Source organism: Rhipicephalus sanguineus, chromosome 1, assembly GCF_013339695.2.
Source record: "Rhipicephalus sanguineus isolate Rsan-2018 chromosome 1, BIME_Rsan_1.4, whole genome shotgun sequence".
Taxonomy (NCBI): Eukaryota; Metazoa; Arthropoda; class Arachnida; order Ixodida; family Ixodidae; genus Rhipicephalus; species Rhipicephalus sanguineus.
The window spans coordinates 50,152,543-50,172,635 of NC_051176.1; the positions used below are offsets into that span (position 1 = coordinate 50,152,543).

Below are 20,093 nucleotides of genomic sequence, written 5' to 3' on the forward strand. Positions count from 1 at the left end.
TTATTTCGAGTGGTTCCACAAGTGCAAAGAAAAAACAGTGCGACAGAAATTTCATCTTCAAAGGGTAAAAATGGGTGTCAACAAACGGGGACTCCACAGGGTGCCCAATGCTATCGTTAGCCAGAGCTTAAAAATATGCCGATGCACTCAATGACGACGGGACCAAATGCGTGTTGCTGACTGCTGCCTGGGGTACGTCAGACTATTTTTGTGTTCTGATTAATTGCTTAATTAGGCCGTTTTAATTAACTAACTTCTGAAGCGACGAAGCTGGGCAAAAAGTTCCACTGAGAAAGTTGTACGTCGCTTTGCAAAACTTGTCCCATTAGACCGTTTCTAACTTTCTATCCATTAAGACTGTGTTTTTCTGCTTGGCTTAAGTGGCCTAATTAAGCAATTAATCAGAATACATAAAATAGTCTGACGTACTCCGGGCAGCAGTCAGCAACATGCATTTGGTCGCGTTGTCATTGAGTGTGTCGGCATATTTTTAAACTCTATAGCTGGGGCACCCGGTATAGCTGCAAATATAGCAACCCCGTCCATAAATGCGAATTATGGCTTTCAGTGCTTCAAATATGCTTTTAATGATTCCGAAAGACCGATAGTATAACTTTAGTCTACACTACTTTCTACGCCAAAAAAAAAGTATTTATTGCAGAAACTTCGACTATTCTTTAGCAACCGCGCGCTGCGCGATCTCCAACGCCGTTTTGTTTTGTTTGCAAACCAGCCGTTACTGTTGACTACTGCTGCTCACTGTTAGAGTATGGGTAAATGAAGCTCTGGACGACGGAGGCACGAGATTTCAATGGTACCTAACAGTTCGCTGTTGTGTAATTTGCTTTACAAGCCATGTCCACGAACGTAGACGCAGGTAGCGAAGTGTATTACTGCAAAGCGTCATTCAAGTGTCCACGACAAGTGCACTGCTCATTGATGTGCGAGATTAGAGCACTAAGAAGAATGGAAACCGCGGCCGAATCGAACAGGACGAAAACACGCAAAAACTTCATATACGTCAAACAGCGGGACAAAAGACGGGACACCAGCAGAAGAGACAATGATGAGCGCCGTTCATTATTAATATGAGCGCTATATAATAATAATAATAATAATAATAATAATAATAATAATAATATAATAATAATAATAATAATAATAATAATATAATAATAATAATAATAATAATAATAAATAATTGCTAGGGTTTTATTTCTCAAAACCTCGATATGATTATGAGGGATGCCGTAGTGGAGGGCTCCGGAAATTTCGACCACCTGGGGTAACGTGAACCTATACGGGCCTGACTCAATTTCGCCTCCATCGAAAATGCGGCTGCCGCGGCAGGGATTCGATCCCGCGACCGTCGGGTCAGCAGTCGAGCACCATAACCACTATAGACCACCGTGGCGGGGTAATAACGAGCGCTAGCCCTTGCATTTTCTGCTCGAGTTCCGTCTTTTGTCCCGCTGTTCGACGCAATGAAGCAATTCCAACACGTTCGAGTTCAGAAGTAAAACAAAACTAAGCTGGCTGCCTTCTCTTTTTTTTTCTTTTCAGCCTCCTGTTCCATGCATGATGACGATGCCGCCAAAGGAGACGTCGCTCCCCAAAGACAGTTCTAACGTTTAAAACATTCAATACTGAGTCTAGTGGAGGAGAAAAAAAAAAAAAAAAACACGAGCTAGGAGACCTTGTTAGAGGTCTATATAAGCTCGATCGCCGAGTGCCCATTACTCAGTAATGTTTCCATCCGAAAGGACAGGGACTGATGCCATGCGTTCGTTTCACCGGGACTCAATGCGACGTTTTAGAGCCTACTTTATTGAATACCAAGAGCGCAATTGTTGGCAAATGAATAAATAATAGCTAGAGCATAGAAAGCGTCACGCGCAGCACCGAGGAACGCAGAACGGAAGCGAAAGCGCGTTTCGGGCGGGAAATCGAGCACGCTCAGCCCTCAGGAATTCGCCAAGCTGTGCAACATAACTACGCATACATCGCGTACGTGGCTTTACGGCTCGCCAACTGGTTAGTAGTTTCGACATGTACAGCACAATGAGCCACAAGAGCGAAATAAGGGGCTCGTTTCTTTGTTAGATACAAGACCAAATGAATACAAGGAGCTCGCAGGGGATATATTTCGTTGTTTTTAACTTTCGTTGCTTTTTGTTGGATATTTTGTTTTTAGTAGTTACGACATGAACTAAAGTGGACGAAAAAATATCCGTTCCGTCGGCGGGGCCCGAACATCACTAGACAACAAATAATGAATGTCCTCTACGCTTTCCTAGGCTTAAACGTCTGTTCGGTTAATTCGGATTCGCCATAAGGTAAGAATGACAAAGAAAGATGTATACCCACTACCGCGCACCGACGATTCCCTCAGCTTAGACAAGCACGCTACTTATCGTCGATGGACCTCAACAGTGGGTGCTGGCAAATAGAAGTCGACGAACGAGACGGAAAAAATAACCTACTGCGTAACGCCTGACGGGCTTTACGAATCCAAGGCCTTTCGGGTTACGCACAGCTCCAGAAGCATTTCAAAGACTGCATTGTAGGTACGGTTCTATCAGATCTAAAGTGGCAGACGCGTCTGGTATATCTCAGCGACGTCACTGTTTCCTCACAAACGTTCAAGGAACACCGAAGAAGGCTGCCGTCGGCATTACGAGCTGTGGTCCACCAGCCAGACACTGAAACCAGAGAAATGTCGTTTCGGTTGCGAATAACGTGTTAGGTATGTGAGCCATAAAACGTGTTCATCTTTACCCCGACAAGGGAGCGGCCGTCACAACATTTCCAGCGCTATCGGATCAGAATGCAGTCAGACGTTTCCTATGCCTCTGTGCTTAGTACCGAAGATTTATTGCCAATTCATCACAAACAGCCGTTCACACAAAAAGGGAAGGCGCTGCTTTCTTATGGGGCGAAAAAGAACACGCAGTAATTGACGATCTCCGAAAACGCCGGCAGACACGATCCTGTGCTGGCTACATTTGAAGAGGACGCTCCTACCATGATTTACTCGGATGCCAGCAACGTAGGTGTGGGCGCCGTGCTCGTCCAGTGGGAAGACACAGCCGAGAAAGTGAATTCATACGCAAGGAAGACGTTTTCGCGTCTCAGCGACAGAATATGAATGTCTTAGTGTCGTATGGGGAGTTGTGAAGTTCTGTCCATGTTTCTATGGTTGTTACTTCCACATTGTCAGCGACCGCCACTCTCTTTGCCTACAATCAAACTAGAGATCTTCACTGATTCTTTAGCGGCATACAAGAACTCAAGAAGGTTCAGGAGGCCCCGTGTACTTAGGTGCACGTTAAAGAACCCCAGGTGGTTGAAATTTCCTGAGCTCTCCACTGCGGCGTCTCTCATAATCACATCGTGATTCTGGCATGTAAAAAAAAAAAGAGCAATCACAAGTCGATGGAAATTTGTCAGGCGATACACACTATGAATCGTAAACTGCTACCTGCATCAGGGCACCCTGGATTCAGGGCTATGCTACGAACCTCCACAACATCTCTGCTCACCAGAGGCACGCTGCCCTCCTAATCCAGAACGTCCGTTCATTCCCCTCCGACCTGAACTTCTCAATTCACTCCGAGCCCGCAAAATTTTCCCCGGCAAGACCCACGTGCTCTTATCCCACCGTGTGTCTGCTCACTCCCCCTTCAGCTTACCAGGGCGCAGGAAGCCATGCCTAGGAGGCTTCGCTCATGTATGCGTGACCCTCACAGCGGCTGTCATCGCAACAACGCGCAGCTGTACACATTCTCCACTGGGTTCTACATGTTCGTACTGCTTCGTTCCAGTGATGGAGGCAGATTCATACCACCAAATATGGTCAAGTACAGGATAACAACCGGAACGCTCCCTACTGCAAGCCGGTCCCAGCTACAGTGTCACGACCAGCTATGACCGCTGGATACGTAATAACAAATTGAACAAGACACTGCCTCAAATCATTCACAACGCCCGCCTCATACTGCATATGTAATACGCCTACACACACCAAGCATTATGCATGCCTAAAAGGGAAGTCTTTATCGCAATAACAAAAAGGGTGTTCTTCGAAGAACACTTTTTGTTATTGCGATAAAGTGAGGTGGGTATGAGCCCTATTTTCTGGGGAGATCTCCCCAGTAAATAGGGCTCATACCCACCTCACTAGAAAAATAATTTCCTCTTCGTCTCTTTCTTGTTATTATTGATTGAAAACATTTATTGAAAACAAAAGAGAGGTGCAGCCCTTAAGCGCCGTCTACGCTTAACCGGGCAACAGTACATGTCGGACTTCTATATTGCTGAAAAATTCATCCCACTTCCTCCTCACACGAGAAGACCCGAAAATCAGAATCTTTCTCGAAGCCGCAAAGAAAAAAAAAAAAGAGCACACATCGGCCATTCGGGGATCATTTGCCTCTCAAATCCGGCGAGAGGTATTTCACTCCCAGAAGCGCAATTAGCGGAGCCGACTGTAAACGTAGGAATGAACAAGCTTAAAAAAAAAGAGTCCCTCATCTATCTTAAGCATACGCTAGGGTCGTCATTCCGCCGAACAATCTACGTATTATTTATGCACGTTCCGACTACACACAGTCGGCCGGATACTCGGAAGGCGAGCCATTAATAGAAATAGAGGATTACGACATAAGGAAGGGAATAACGATCCACATATCACGGCCAACTACTACGTAATTTCCTTGCACGTACAGTTTATGTATGAGTGCGCGTACGGCATGCATTATTCATGCGCCTATACTTTCGATTTTTCTGCGTACGAAGTGCGCAGAACAGCGCACTTCCACATATACACGGAAAAACACGACGAAGCCCCGTGAGGAGGACTACCGCAACAGAACGGTTTGCTAGAGACTTCGCCCCACTTCATACGAGAATGAGCAGCCGTAACCGCGCTGAACTCTTATTTTTTTTTTTTTTTGCCGGCAGACGCAATATCGCACCTGCACTATGGCACCACACACCGAAAAAACTACCCTGACATAGACTAAAGAGTATTGAGCATGCATGTATTAAAGAAATGCGTTCACACGAGATACGCGGCAGGCGGGGGAAAAATGTCGTTCTTTTGTAGCGATTGGTCTATTTCTAAATCCTGCCCTAAATGCAGCTCCACTACAGTGAAACCCGAGGAAGTTCGTAGCACGGACACCCAGCGATTCCCGTTCGTAGAGTTCCCATGTCTCCGTTTACCAAACCGTTGATGACGTCAGTGTTTGAGGTAAGCATGTAGGGCTTCCCCGGCACGAGTAGAATCTTGCTAGGGAGATTCGCAAACTCGGTGTTCGACATGCGCGCTACTTTTTGCTGCGCTTTATTGAGTTCCTACTTGTTACGGCGGTTCAGATACGTGTCGTCTGCAGCGAGTTTTGTTAGGTTCTTTCCTCTTCAGATGTAGCGATGAAGGCGTCGGTGGAAGGAGCAGTCGCCTGCTTGACGAGGCGGTGGCGCCCTCTCTTGCGCGGCGCGGGTGTCAGCCGCATGTTTCCGAAGCGTTTGTAGCGACATGAAGTTAATTATCGCGATTACTTCTTCGTTATTTCTGTTAATTATATTATTTTAGGCCTTGTTCGTTTGTTTTAACCCGGTTTTGAGCATTGCTATTGTTTTAGGCCTGTATTGCCCACTAGATTTTGAGCGTGACCATGCAACATGAGACACTGGATGGACAAGAAGCCAGGCCCCTAAAGTGCTACGCACTTAAAAGCCGGAGAGGTGTTTTGACGTCAGCCCAAGTGGGGGGTTACGCTTTGCGAATGTACAGTGGGAATTAATCGGCGACCCCGGCGAATCGGCGTCGCTTCACGGGAAGGAGTGCAACGAGCGCCGAGAGAATAGCCACAAGAGAACTGCCAGCAGACAGCCGATTGGACGCCGAAGAGGCGCTCGCATGCGCCGCTTCTGCGAGTGACACGCACCGGGACTCGATTTACTTAAATGCACTGTTAAACAGGTATACGGACAACGTTCAGCTGAGCAGTTTTTGGACAAACCATCGTACCGCGAGAAAATAGGAGCGCTCAGTCAAACAGAGGCCAGTAATGGGTTTTGTGGCACCAAGTTCATAATATCTATGGTTTGACGTGCCAAAACCACGACGTGATTATGAAGCTATCCGTAGTGGAAGACTCCGGAAATTTCGATCATATGGTGTTCTTTTAACGGGCACTAACACCGCAGAGTACACGGACTTCCAGCATTTTGCCTCCATCGGAATGCGACTGCCGCGGCAGGGGTCGAACCCGCGTCTTTCGGGTCATCAGCCGAGCACCATAACCACTGCATACCTCCGTGGCGGATGGCACCAAGTCCAGTTTTTCTGCCCCTTAAATGTTGACTCCTCAACAGTACCGTAGATGACGAATTAAGATTCAGTGATTATGTAATTTCTTCGATCAAAACGAAAGAAGATTTGGTAGGAACAATCGAAATGCAATGACATGAAGTCGGAACGTCGCCTTTTGGGCAACTTCGTCACCAGTTCGACCAACAGGCGGTGGATGTGTCTACGAGAAGATTCAGAAAGTCAGTACAGGACATTCATCAGGCTGCGCATACACATTCATACGTGATCAATAACAGCTTGAAGCAAAATATGCCCCAAACACTCGAGACTGCCGTTTCTACGTACACACCGAGCGCACGAGGGAGGTAGGGGAGCAGGTGCCCCATACTTTTACCGAGTCCGACATGTACCGTCACTGTTTAAAGAGCAGGGTCATTATGGTCACGCAAGACGATAATGGCGGACGAAGGCCCCTACTGTTGCATTCCAAGAACTGTTCCCATCTTTGCTCCCGGAAAGCCAGGGACCAAAGGCAGGTCATTGTCATCGCTTCATTTTAATTTTTTCATCCGCCCTTTGGACCTGACCAACAGGGGGGGGGGGGGGGAGGGGCGATGATACACACAATACTAAAAACAGAAAAAAAGGACCGGAGAGAGCGCTCTTTTCATTCTCTTCGGTCCTTTTTCTCCTACGCCGATTTCGCGCAGTACACACCCCCATCCTGCACAGCAACCAAGTCGCACACACACTCGAATATAGAAGACCTAATCAGTGACGTTCACGACAGAAACGACAACCTGATCGTACACAACCATAACCGGACATTCCTTCTATGTAATACTTTGCTCGAGAACATCGGCAGCATCGTGTTTCCGAGGATACAACTTCAGGTGCACGCACTCACCAAGACTGAGGAGCACGTCAAGATCCCCAGCCGGTCCAAATCGATCCGGAGAGCCCCCTATCTTCACCGTACCTGATAATCATATCGTGATTTTGGTACGTAAAATCCCAGAATGTAACATTGTATCGCGCCAACTAAACCACGCACGCGCATTACTCAAACTTCGTTCTTTTCGATCGTTTTTTAGAAGTCATACATATGCCTTGGTCTACCTATCCTGTCTGATTTTCCTCAGTATTCCTATTATAAATATTAATGAGGTAAACAACCACATTACGCAGGGCGTGAATTGCAGTAGCAATTTCAGATAACTTTCTCGCATATGAAAGTTCGGACAGTGGCAACTTGAGTCTATATACACGCTCACGGACTCCTGCACTCGAAAACGCTTAACTATACAAAAATGCACGACTCTTTTTATTGTACACGTGCATTTCTCGGGCAGAAAGAGATCACGGCGAAAAGAGGCGGCAAACGTGAGGAAGCTAATCAGAGTGCAGTGCATCAATATTCCCAACATGCGTGCCACGGGTAAGAGCTAACGCGATTGAACGTGCACAGCGCAACAATTACCACGAAAGATGCTGTCGCACAATATATCTTCCGAGCTCAAATTTCACTCCCATTGATAAGGTCCATGAGCGGGAAATACGACTCGGCCGGGCGCAAGCGCTTGACGACTGGTGATCGTGTATCAACGAATGGAGTGGGGGATGTGCAGACCTTGTGTGTCGAGTTTGTCATGCGTCCGACCGGGTATCGGTGAGCGATATCGTTTGGGTGAAGCAACTCGAAACCCAGTCTGTTCGGGCCTTGTCGAGGTCATCCACGTATACACAGAGCGAATCTATATGCAAACATTGTGCACGATATGGAGTACGCACGGCAAGCATCTTCCGCACACACGTGACAGGAAGAGTGCACGCCCGTTTCGGGAGGTCATCCGAGAAAGCGTGCGCGGGTCATATGGGTTAACCTCGCATGGGCGCAAGCTTTTGTACATTGACGCAGTTTCATTTTACGTGTTCCAAAATGCTAATACGGTTACGATTCATGTCCAGCCTTACATAATCTGCAAGTCAACGAATGAACAGCGATACGGGGAAAGAAGATCGCAAATATTACGGCAAATTCATACGCCGCGCGTGTAACAGACGTTGTACGACATTAAAAATACCCCGAAAGAACAGACCGTCGCAGAAAACAGGTTGCATGGACTACACTCAGCGCGTAGCAATAGGACACTGATCCTATTGTCGCGGTATACCGGAAATCCTGTAAATCCCCTTTCTTGCCTAAAGTCCATATTTAGCAATTTAGTTAAGTAGTCCGAATTAGCAAATTAATTAATTACAAAACAAAAGATTGTCTGTAGTACGCAAGGTGGCTTTCAGCAATATGGAATTGATTTCACTCGCCTACCTCTAATATTGCCCTTTTTAAACCCTTGGCACAAGTTAGCTGGGACACCCGGTATATGCCTCCTCTCTCGTCGTGCTTAAAATGCGAGACAGTAAGATGAGCACTTGGCAATACTAGTGAAGGTGGACTTGCTCCGCTCTACAGAAAGTTGGATAAGTCACACGCTCCATTATGCAATCGCCTAAGACGACTGGAAGACGAAAGCCATCTTTTTTTTTTTCTCCGTCGATTGCATTGACTCCGCCCTAACGCTTTCCGCACCCAACGTGGTTTTGCACTGCCTCCGAGATCGGAGGAATTGAAAGCTTTCTGCACCTTACGTGGTTTCGCAGTGCCTCCGCGATCTGCCCACCTTTGACCAAGAGACGATGTCGCGTGATGACGTCACGATGACATCATGATGATATTACGAATTTTGGCAACTTCGTGGTGACAACACAGGATGACGTCATAGCATGATGATTTTTTACATCACTCGTATAATTGACGCCGCCCACGGTCACTTTTCGCGTTTGATGAGGCATCTAAGGCTTTCGCCTCATATGGAATTAAATTCTAGGGTTTTACGTGCCAAAATCACGTTACGAGGAACGCCGTGGTGGGGGACTACCAATTAATTGTGACTGCCCGGGGTTCCTTAACGTGCATCTGAATCTTAGTAGACGGGTGTTTTCTTCATTTCCTTCCCATCGATATGTGGCCTCCGTGGACTGCATTCGTACCGTCGTCATCGAGCTTAGCAGCGCAACAGCTTCGGCCGCTAAACTATCACGGCGGGGTGGCGGATAGATCGACACTGGCGTTCACACAGCGCCTATAAATCGTTTCTCCATGGGGTGCCACAGCTGGGCTTCTCACCAAGCCACGCGACGCAAGAAAGCGCGAACGGGTAGGCGTTACAATACCGTCTAGACATTCTCTATCCGCACTAAGATGAAAACTATAGGAAGCCGAGCAGCGTATTCTGCAGCCTAAAGCTCGATTTCAGTAGTCAGATCGTGGCATGCTACAAATACCACGCGCAGCAACTCCCCCCACTCGGTTTCTCAAAAAGAAAGGAGTAGGGAATAAAGAACCACGCAGACGTGCAACGGCCAACGCTCGAATTGTTTCACTCACTATTAAAAAAAAAAACAATTTCAGCCACGCCATACCGTTTTACTGAAATGTTCGATCCGCAGTGAAGGATTGGGCGGTGAGAGAGGCCCCCGCTCCCCGCGGTGCGTAGACTGCCACCAGTGTAGGAAATGGCGCTGTTTATTTATGTTGTCTTTTCGTCGCCGGCAGGATGAACAACTACAGAAAACGTCTGCAACTACGAGAGAGTAGAAACGTTGTCGTGATAGGTCGGGAGCGCAATCGCTTCCGCGCAGCTGTTGGGAACAGCGGTAGCTTACCCCCCTCCCAGTGGCGTAGCCGGGGGGGGGGGGGGGGGGCGAAGGGGCTGACCAGGCTACAGCCCCCCCCCCCCCGCGTAATTTTTTCGTACTGTCATGCACCGCCGACCAAAACAGCCCCCTGTGCCTGAAGTCATCCTGGATTCTTTTTGCTAGAATTGCTTTCCACGGTCGAAAAGACACTTCCGTGCGAACATTGCTGATCTGACTGGCTGTCTTCGCTGCGCTCATGGCGGCCCTGTAACTGGCTGCGCAGCGCATAACCGTCAGAAATGCCTTGCATACAGAGGCGTAGCGCCATGGACTGCCATTTTGCGACGCAGCGACACGCTGATTAACGGGCTCTGTTCTCCCACGCTGAGCCGATATTGTGAATACACCTTTGCGGCGGGGACGTCTTGAACATGAAGGGATTATATCGAGCTAGCGGGGGGCCCAAAAAGGGGGTGGCAATCTTTGACAACTGGCCAGGAATGTTTCGTTCTCTTGCCCCTGTACGGACAGAGGGAAATCGTTTTCGACACAGATTTCATCGTCTTTTAGGGGCGAAGCACCTTAGGGTCTCTTAGGGTGCATCGTCGTCCGTTGTCGGGACGGTCCATTTGCTTGAGTGCAAGAAAAGGCGCCACCGCCTCAGCGCTCGCCGTGTGACGAGAGAGAGCGAATGGCGCGCGTTGACTATGGAAACGCTATTTCTGCGATGAATGCTGAACTACCAGCTCGCAAGGAACGAGAACGCGCCCTCGCCCGCGAGAGACAACGCCAACGCAGGCAGCGTCTGCTAGCGAGTTTCTTGATTGAAAAAACCGACTGCTCGCTCTACACAACCGTTCACCGGCCACCGCGCATATAGAGGCACTGGATCTTGACCTGTAATTTCTTTTCGATTGTGGAGTTTAACAAGGTAGCACTTGGCGGGACACTTAGCGCACGTGTTGCTTCACTGTGTATTTTTCAAGCATTTCATGTGCTATCAGTGCCAAATTCAGAGGCGGCCCGGGTGGCCTGACCGCACCCCAAAAACCCCTTACTTTTTTTAAATTTATATTCCAAGAAGAGCACATATCAGGCTCTCCCAGAAGCTGATCCCCCTTCGGAAAAATCCTGTATCCACACCTGTGTGCTCTGAAATGTTCAACAGATGCTTGTGTATGGCACTTTTCGTATGAAATTGAAAAAAATGCTGTTCCGGCAAATGTGTTACGCTCGACCGTGGGGGCGCGTTGGTTACGCGTTGAGATGGTTTCGCAAGCGTTCAGTCGGCGACGCAAAACTGCCTTGCGGAAACGGGTTGAAATTTTGAGGCGCCAGTAGGCCCCAAAAGCGACGATGTGAACGCGAATATTCTTGGCGTATCGTGTTATTTACGAGCACATGTCGAAAGGATATGCAATAAAATGCCAGCTAACCGGCAGCTATTTCTTGGAGCTTTTCATGTTCACTTTTCACGTGCATGAGGAATGGAAACTTTTTAAATTTTAATCATGCGGTAATTCTATACATAACATACGTCGGTGACTATATCAGTGAAATACATTTTGCTTTAAAATTAAAAAAGAGTACAACGTTTTATTTAAAATTAAATGCACAATACATCTGGTCGACGTAGGCTGTTCCTATGAAATACGCTTTCAAATGGATCAACAGCACTTTCTCACCGTCATCGCTGTGCCTAGCCGTGTCGTACGCTAAAGCCTCCTCCCAATCATTCTACACTACACGCATGGTATTCAGACAGCTAGCAACGCTTTATTCGTTACACTGAAAACAGACGGACAGTATTTATAACCTAGAGCACAGCTTCATTCTCAACGACGTACGGCAGGCCTACATGTGACTCGGTGACAAACTTGTACCTTCTTCTCGTTATGAGGCAGTTCTTTACAAGTAATAACCGTCAACGTAATAACTAGGAAATGCCGGTAACGTGTACAGGCCGCTACACACTCGTCGGACGTTACTGTGCCCCGGTTGCCCACTATCAAAGCAGAAAAAAGCTAAAGCAGCGACAGCAATACGATTCGGACACAAGCCTCCAACATGGCGCCGAATCGGTAGCTTCGTCTGACAGATGGCAGCAATTTTTTGCATAAGGTCTATAGTGGTTGATACAGGTCTTGCAGATTAAAATGAAGAGACGTCGCGACCACGACGGCACAGTAAACCGGCATTGGTAAAACGCGATTCCGTCACGATAGACGCCACGATACACGCCAGTGAACAATTAAGTTACGGCGGTTTCACATCCCGTAAATGCATTGTGGGTTTATGAGGGACGCCGCCGACTCGAGATTAATTCTGACCATCGTTGGGTCCTTTAACGTACACCGCCGTCTACCAGAAACGATCGCTGTTGCGTTCCGCCCTATGCGGAGGCTGGCCGGCAATCCAACTCGCGACCCTCTCGCTCATGCAGCTCAACGCGTCACGGCTCCACTTGGCCCACCGCGGCGCGTACGGAAGTCTTGAGATTACAGAAAATGAAAAATTGCAGCACTTCCTCTATATGCGCGATGACTATGTTCAGTGACCTTTTTTTCTTCTTCTTGACATGGAAGTGTCACGTACGTTGATGTTGAAATTCCAGTTTTCCTCCCCCCCCCCCCCTTGCGATGCCGTCGTGCAACGCGGCGACAGCAAGCGAACGGTGATGGCAACAGTTGCATGGCTAACGGAAATGGTGAACAGGCCCGCGCGTTCACGCACGAGCCCACTCAGGCCATACACAGATCACGCGGTGGCCTGCGCTTATCGCGTTATCTGAAATCACGTGTTTGCCACTGAAGCACGTCTGTGGGCTTCAATCCACTCGACATTGGGTGTCAAAGCAAAAACTGGCCTAACCCAAGGCCCGCAATGTACATCACACTGCTTACAGGTATACCGCTTGCTTATCTAATATTTTCTCTCTTTTCTCGGCCGATAGCTTACTCCGTGGTCGAAGGCCTATTACTTGCACCGTAGATCTATGTTCATGCGACACAATTATATTGATTCGGAATATTAACTACGCAGTTAAACGCGCACTTGTGACTCCAGCTGTACTTTTAAGGTCCGACCAATGCGCTTGAAAGCTGTACGAATTCGGCATGTGCGAAATAGAAACTTGTGGCGCAACGCTTGTGATTTTTTAAAATTAAATTTTATTTCTCTCTTTTTTTTACACAAAGTTTGCAAACACTGTGTGAACCCATAGCCATAGGCTAGTTTGGGTCCAAAAAGTAACATTTTATAATGTCACTTCGGTAAAGCAAAACTAAATAAAGTTATATAATGTAGAATATCGAATAAAGACTCAGTAAACAAACAATATTGTGACGGAGGCGAGATGACGGTTTAGTGGATATTTACAACAGTGAAGTGGCAGCCAAACAAGATGGCTGAGAAACCCCACGCGCAAGCGCTTCTCCCACACTCGTCGTCTTCATCTTCGGAGAGCACCGCGCCAGCTCATGTCCATGACGCACCGTGACATCACTCTCCCGCGGCGGGAGCGCCGTCACGGCGCTTGGTATGGCAGCGAGGGACTAGGAGGGCAATACGGTTTCAGTCTGGAAACGTGCACAGCGTCCGTCTGGTGTGAGGAGGTCGAAGAGGCAGTGTCCAGGGGTGTAACCTCATAATTCACGTCACTGAGTTGTCGTAACACTTTATAGGGGCCATGGTAACGGGGGAGAAGCTTTTCTGATAAGCCGACCTCACGGTGTGGTGTCCAGAGGAGGACCAGAGATCCCGGCGGGAAGTGCACGTTTCGGTGGCGACTGTCATAACGGTCTTTTTGGTGTGCTTGCGACAAGGATAGTCGGTCATGGGCAAGCTGACGAGCTGCATGGGCTCGAGCACCCTGGCCTACTCTGTATCGCTGGCCTACTCTGTAGACAAGGGTGCAGCTGAAGGAAGGAGCGTGTCAAAAGGTAACGCTGGATGTCGGCCAAATAGCAAATAAAACGGTGAATAACCAGCGGTGTCATGTCGTGAAGAGTTGTACGCAAAGGTGACAAATGGGAGTGCTCTGTCCCAGTCACGGTGATCAGGGGAGACGTACATTGAGAGCATCCGGGTCAGCGTTCGGTTCAGACGCTCGGTCAATCCATTTGTCTGTGGATGATAAGCGGTGGTAAGCTTGTGCTCAGTGGAGCAGGCACGCAGGATGTCATCCACAACACGTGACAGGAAGTACCTCCCTCGATCGGTAAGCAGCTGCCGGGGTGCACCATGACGAAGAATGACTTCATACAAGAGAAAGTCGGCGACGTCAGCGGAGCAACTTGTTGGCAGTGCTCGAGTGATGGCAAAGCGTGTGGCGCAATCTGTGGCAACTGCAACCCATTTATTTCCCGAAGTGGAAGTAGGAAAAGGGCCCAGCAGGCAGGGGCGTAGCCAAGGGGGGGAGGGGGGTTGGGGGGGTTCAACCCCCCTCCGAAATTTTTCAATTTTGCTTGCGTATATACGCACGCAAACATACAAACGCACGCACGAACATGCATAAAGTATGGTTGAACCCCCCCCCCCCCCCCCCCGAAAAAAATTTCTGGCTACGCCCCTGCCAGCAGGTCAAGGCCAACATGGAAGAATGGTTCCGCAGGTATGTCGATGGGTTGTAGAAGACCGCAAGGTAGCGCAAAGGGGCGCTTGAGGCGTTGGCAGCGGTCGCAAGCAGCGACATAGCGGACCACAGAACGGCACAGGCCGGGCCAGAAAAAGCGACATCGTACGCGATCGTAGGTACGAGAGACATCAAGGTGACTGGCTGTCGGTACGTCGCACATGAAATAGCCGCAAAAAAAAAAAAAAAAAACTTTGACACAGGAAAGAACAAAAGAAAAAAAAAACACCTATGCACATACGAAAAATGAGAATTAGTAGTCAGACTAAACATGACCTCACATTCACAGATCAATTAATTCTTCTAAATAGTGTTTTCCTAGTGCTTTTGTAAAATTGGAAGACATTTTTATTTCAAATCGACTAACATTCCATATCTTAATACCAGTGAACTGTAACAGATGTTCACCATATACGTTTTAGTCCGTGGAATATTTCAATTACCAAAGGTTAGTACATTGTCTAGTAAAACGACGAGGGGGGCGAAACAATGACACATAAAAGGGTGGTTGTAATCGACAACAGCGTAAACATGTTTGGCTAGTTTTAATTTCCAAAATTGTGTTACATGTCACACTGACGAAGGCTGGCCCACCAGCCGAAACGTTTGTGATTACGAAAGGTGTTTCCACGTACGTCGTGCTTCCTCGCTTCCGTTATATATATATATATATATATATATATATATATATATATATATATATATATATATATATATATATGAAAGAGAGAGGAAAACAAAAGTGCGTTTTTGAAACGGAAGCCCACAGATTTGCAACACCGCTAACCCTTTATACAAGGCCACAATTTTACAAGTCATGCTTGCCGTAAGCTGTACCAACAATCGTAGGTATTGGTCATAGAGCTTTCTTTTGTGTGATAGCGTAAGAACAAATAAAGAAATATTTACGTACATCTAAAGAACAAATAACCAACGCGGTTTTTATTCAGCGGGAGCTATACTCGAGGCCGCAGTCTCGCTATCCCACGATCGTACTGTCAAAACGTGTTAGCGGAGAGAAGCGACGGCACCGCTGCAGGATAAAACACGTGTTCTATAATTGCCGACATGCCACCGATTCAGTCTCGCGGCACCCTTCGGAGGATCTTCCCCCGTCGCAGCTGCCGACGGCGCGGAATCGAGGAGGAGCGCTCGACAGCCGTCCATGCGACGTCACGTCGACGTCGGTTCGCGATGCACACGCCCTCCCCTCAACCCTTTTATTCTTGTTTTATCGGCGACACGTCCACCGCGAGCGCGGTGCAACAGCGTTGCTCTGGCGACGTGCCCAGCGGCGGGGGTATAGCTCAGTGGCAGAGCATTCGACTGCAGATCGAGAGGTCCCCGGTTCAAATCCGGGTGCCCCCTTGGCGCGATCTTTTTTTTTTTATGTTACCGTACGTTATTTTTATTTTTTTTCCTTCTTTTGTTTAAGACAAAGACGTGAAAGTAGTTTCTAGGCGCTTAACCCAGAGCTGTACTGGCTCGTCGAATGTACGCGTTTTATTAGCGCCTAAAGGAATTGAAGTAAAACCGAAAATTCGTACAACCAAATACAGTAGGAGCAGATACCTAACGCGACTGAAATCAAATAGGGCAAACGTCGTTTAAACACGCAGTGAACACACGGTTCCCGTGACTGAGCGTGCAAGAAGACGGGGAAGCAGCCAAAGATGTCTGGCAAAGTGTACCCTTTCTTTCGCTTTGCGTGGATCGCCTATACTATAAGACGAGTGAAATAAGGATAGATCTGTTACGTCCGCGACGTTAGACGGAATCGGACTCCGTACGGCTACGCATAACGTCGAAGGCCGCATTGTCGAAAGAGAAATTACGTGCGAGCAGTTTTTTCATCCAAGCTGCGGTTCGTTTTAATTATTGGGTGAGCTCTTACTATTAACCCCTTAAGTAGTACACGCGCGGCTGCCAAGCCGTGATTGCTCTGTGTATTATAACTTAGAGGCATACATTCTTCACATTAGCGTTCGGCAAGAAAAAAAAAAGGAAGAAAGAAAGAAAATCTCGAGTTTTACCTACCAAAACCAAGTTGTGATTTTGAGGCGCCCTTACAGAGAGGGGATGCCGGATTGACATCGACAACCGGCGGCTCTTTAACGTGCCCAGTATTCAACCTCTGAGCCATGCCGGTGCTTGAAACTGCTTTGCAAAAAGGTCCTATACAGGCTTCATGTCGGGAAGGAACCACATTAACATATGCAATATAGCGTGGTAGAGGAGTAAAATAAGCACCAAGCGTCGCACAACGCGAATTCTGTAACCAGGCATCACACAATGCGAATTGCGCAACGAGTAGATTGTTGAATGCTTCCAACCCATTACAAAGGACTCCGCCATAATTCTTCATCGTCATCAGGCACAGCATCGAGAAAGTGCGCATAATGCCTTACATGCCTTTAGCAGGTACCACGGCTCACCGTAGAATGACGAAAAATGGCATAGTGCCTGCTTCCGTACTTCTCAAAAATTACAATGATTTATAGCGTAGTGGGTTCCTCGCAAATGCACTTGTATTGGTTGCCAAGGAAGGCCATAAGCGCATGATCCATTTCCTCGGGGTCTCAGTAAAGAAGAACTGAGCGTTGGGCGAGTTGGTATTGCATCCCAGATTGCATTTCGCGCGAAAAACACGAACACGAAGGGAAGAACCACGAGACGAGCGCAGTCCCCGGCGCTCGTCTCGTGGTTCTTCCCTTCGTGTTCGTGTTTTTCGCGCGAAGCAATCTGGAAAGTTTCAGTAAGGTTCTTCGCCCCCCCCCCCCCCACTCTCTCTCCCACGTCAACGTAAGTTATACAGCATGGCGGGAGAGGGAAATAGCGGCCGGGCGTCACCCAATGCAAATTGCATAACTGGTGGGCCGTTTAAAGCTTCCAAGCCATTACAAAGGGCTGAGCGATAATTCTTCATCGACATCAGTCGTCGCTTCAACAAAGTGCACATAATGCCTTACAGACGTGTAGCTGGTGCCTCGCTTCCCCGCAGAATGACGAATCATGGCTTAGTAGGTGCTTCCCAACTTCACAAAAATTGTGATTTATGGCGTAGTGGGTACCTTGCTAGTGTACTTGTATTAGTAGCCCCAATAGAGCTTACAACGGGCTCTAGAAACGCCGCTCTTCTAGCTTTCGCTGTGAATGTGCTGCGGTTTCAGCGCAGGCCTGGTGTTTTTAGGGGGCGAAGCTCCTAAAGCCGTGGGTCTGTCCCTCCTAGCTTGTACGTGACCGCCTACGCCGCGCGTATGTTCCAGTGGTGATGGCAACGAAGCAGCGCGAGTGTTCTTGGCCCAGCGCAGGGACGAAGAAGACGTTGCAGTTCTTTCTCTGATCGATAAAGTGTGTTTGTTTGTCGTGCTCCGTGTCCTCGTCGATCCCACGTCGTTACACTGGTGGAGGTGCGGGGTAAGCTTCATGCTTGGCACTCCATCGCGGAACCGACAATGTAGCCCGGAATCGCCACCACGCGTCGAAACACCGGTCCACCGATTCAGTCGCCGTCTGCTAGTCGCCGTCATGACCGTGTACCTCGCACCCAACCTGCCTATCGGGGACGTCAAGTCGTTTATAGACGCTGCGTTACGCGACTACGACAACAAGTACAAGAACCGTCCGTTTGTGCTCGTTGGGGACTTCAACGTGGACCTCACTGCCAATGACTGGATCGTGCAGCACATGCTTTCCAAATACGCACTCAGATGTATCCATATGCAACCTACCACGATCCGAGGGACGTGCATAGACTTAGTGTTTGCAAACTTCCCACTGCAGCCAGTACAAGAACCTCTCTCGCTTCATTTCACGGACCATAAAGCCGTCATAATGAAGGGACCTCGCAATCCAGCCGCCATGACAACGACGAAATGAAAAGAACAAACGAAGAAACGAAACAACAAACGAACAAGAACAAAATAAAAGTTGATTTTGTATAATATACGCACAGTCTTACGTCTTTCTAATGATGTAATGGGCTAACTTTCACGGGAGAGTTACGGTTTACCGATGATCTCTCCCTTTCGAGCTTCGCCCACTTATCATCATTCATTCCATGGATATGGCGTGGTTTTTTTAACCAACCACGTTTAAGCGTTTACTTTTCGGGCTAACGCGATACAAAGTAAACATTTCTTTTTCTCGCTTTTTGGATCAGTGTATACACTGCGCATTGTGCCGGCGTATAACGCCCACGCGACACTACCTCGATCGATGGCCGTCAGCACAGGCGCGCCTCATGAGGGCCTCATCTATCCGGCTGGATCAGAACCCACAACGCAAACACTTCGTGAAAAGAAGGGCACCAAGGCAAATAAACACCGCATGGAACTAAGAAACAATAACAGATTAACGGGCCGAAGCTTCACTGTGCCCTACGCTGGACGCTATAGTTTAGGAATCGATATTGCTTTTGATCACCTGGGGCTTTTATAACGTGAACTGAACAAAAAATTGCATTTCCGAAAGCTGAGACAAAAAAAATTAATCGCGATAAAAGACGAAGAGCAGACGTTGCGCTGCTTAGATCCCGTTCCGTTGTTTATCAAATGCCGTCTGTTATCACCCTTAAACATCGCCTCAGCTTCCGAAAACGCACCAAGAGGGCACAGCAAAAGTACTTAACATTTGCTATGCCCTCGGCACTAGCAAAAATACACACAGTCGAGTGCTTGGATTCAACTTGTCTCCGTTAGGATGAGCCAAATGAGCGCAGGGATACAATACCAGGAATTCGCGCTCGTCGCCATGACACCGTACGCATCCACTGGCAATGAGCATTACGGAGAAGACTGCGATTACATGTGCTTTTTAACGCCCGCACGAGCCAGTGATGGCCAAAGAGCGTTAAGAGTGGTCAGACAGATATACAGGGTGTTTCAAGAATTGTGTCCAACCTTCCAAAAAAATCAGGAAAATCCGATATTTTCTCGGGGCTTTCAGAATTGCTTTTCCTGTAGCGGCAGGAATCTTAAGGTAGTTAAGGACATCATTTAGGACAGTAATTAAGAAAGTTACATTAATTAACTGTTTAATTAGCGGAGTTAGGTGAGCGCGTCAAATGGGAGAATTGAAGTTCTTCATGCGAGAAACCCATCCGAGCTTTGAGATTTCGAAAAAGTGTCCTCTAGTAATTGTTGTGACGTAATGAAATTCAACGAAATGCAACGGCTTTCAATAGCGAAAGCCATCGAATTCGGTTGAATTTCATTACTTCGTAATTATTACTAGAGGCCGCTTTTTCGAAATCTCAATGTTGGGATGGGTTTCTGGCACGAAGAACTTCAATTCCCCAATTTGACACAGTCACCTAACTCCACTAATTAATAAGTTAATTAATTTAACTTTCTTAATTACTGTATCCAGTCATGTCTCTGGCCATCTTCAGATGCCTAGCGCTACAGAAAAAGTCATTCACTCATTTTGGACGTCTCAGAA

At 47.8% G+C, this 20,093-nt stretch overlaps 1 protein-coding gene and 1 non-coding gene across 2 annotated transcripts in view; one reads left to right on the forward strand and one right to left on the reverse strand.

Annotated features, from left to right (window-relative positions):
- LOC119391211 (calcium uniporter protein, mitochondrial) overlaps positions 1 to 20,093 on the reverse strand; it is a 327,993-nt gene that overhangs the window by 43,166 nt on the left and 264,734 nt on the right. The gene's annotated exons all lie outside the window — the stretch shown is intronic.
- Positions 15,948 to 16,019, forward strand: Trnac-gca (transfer RNA cysteine (anticodon GCA)). The gene has a single exon. It is a non-coding gene; the product is annotated as a tRNA-Cys (tRNA).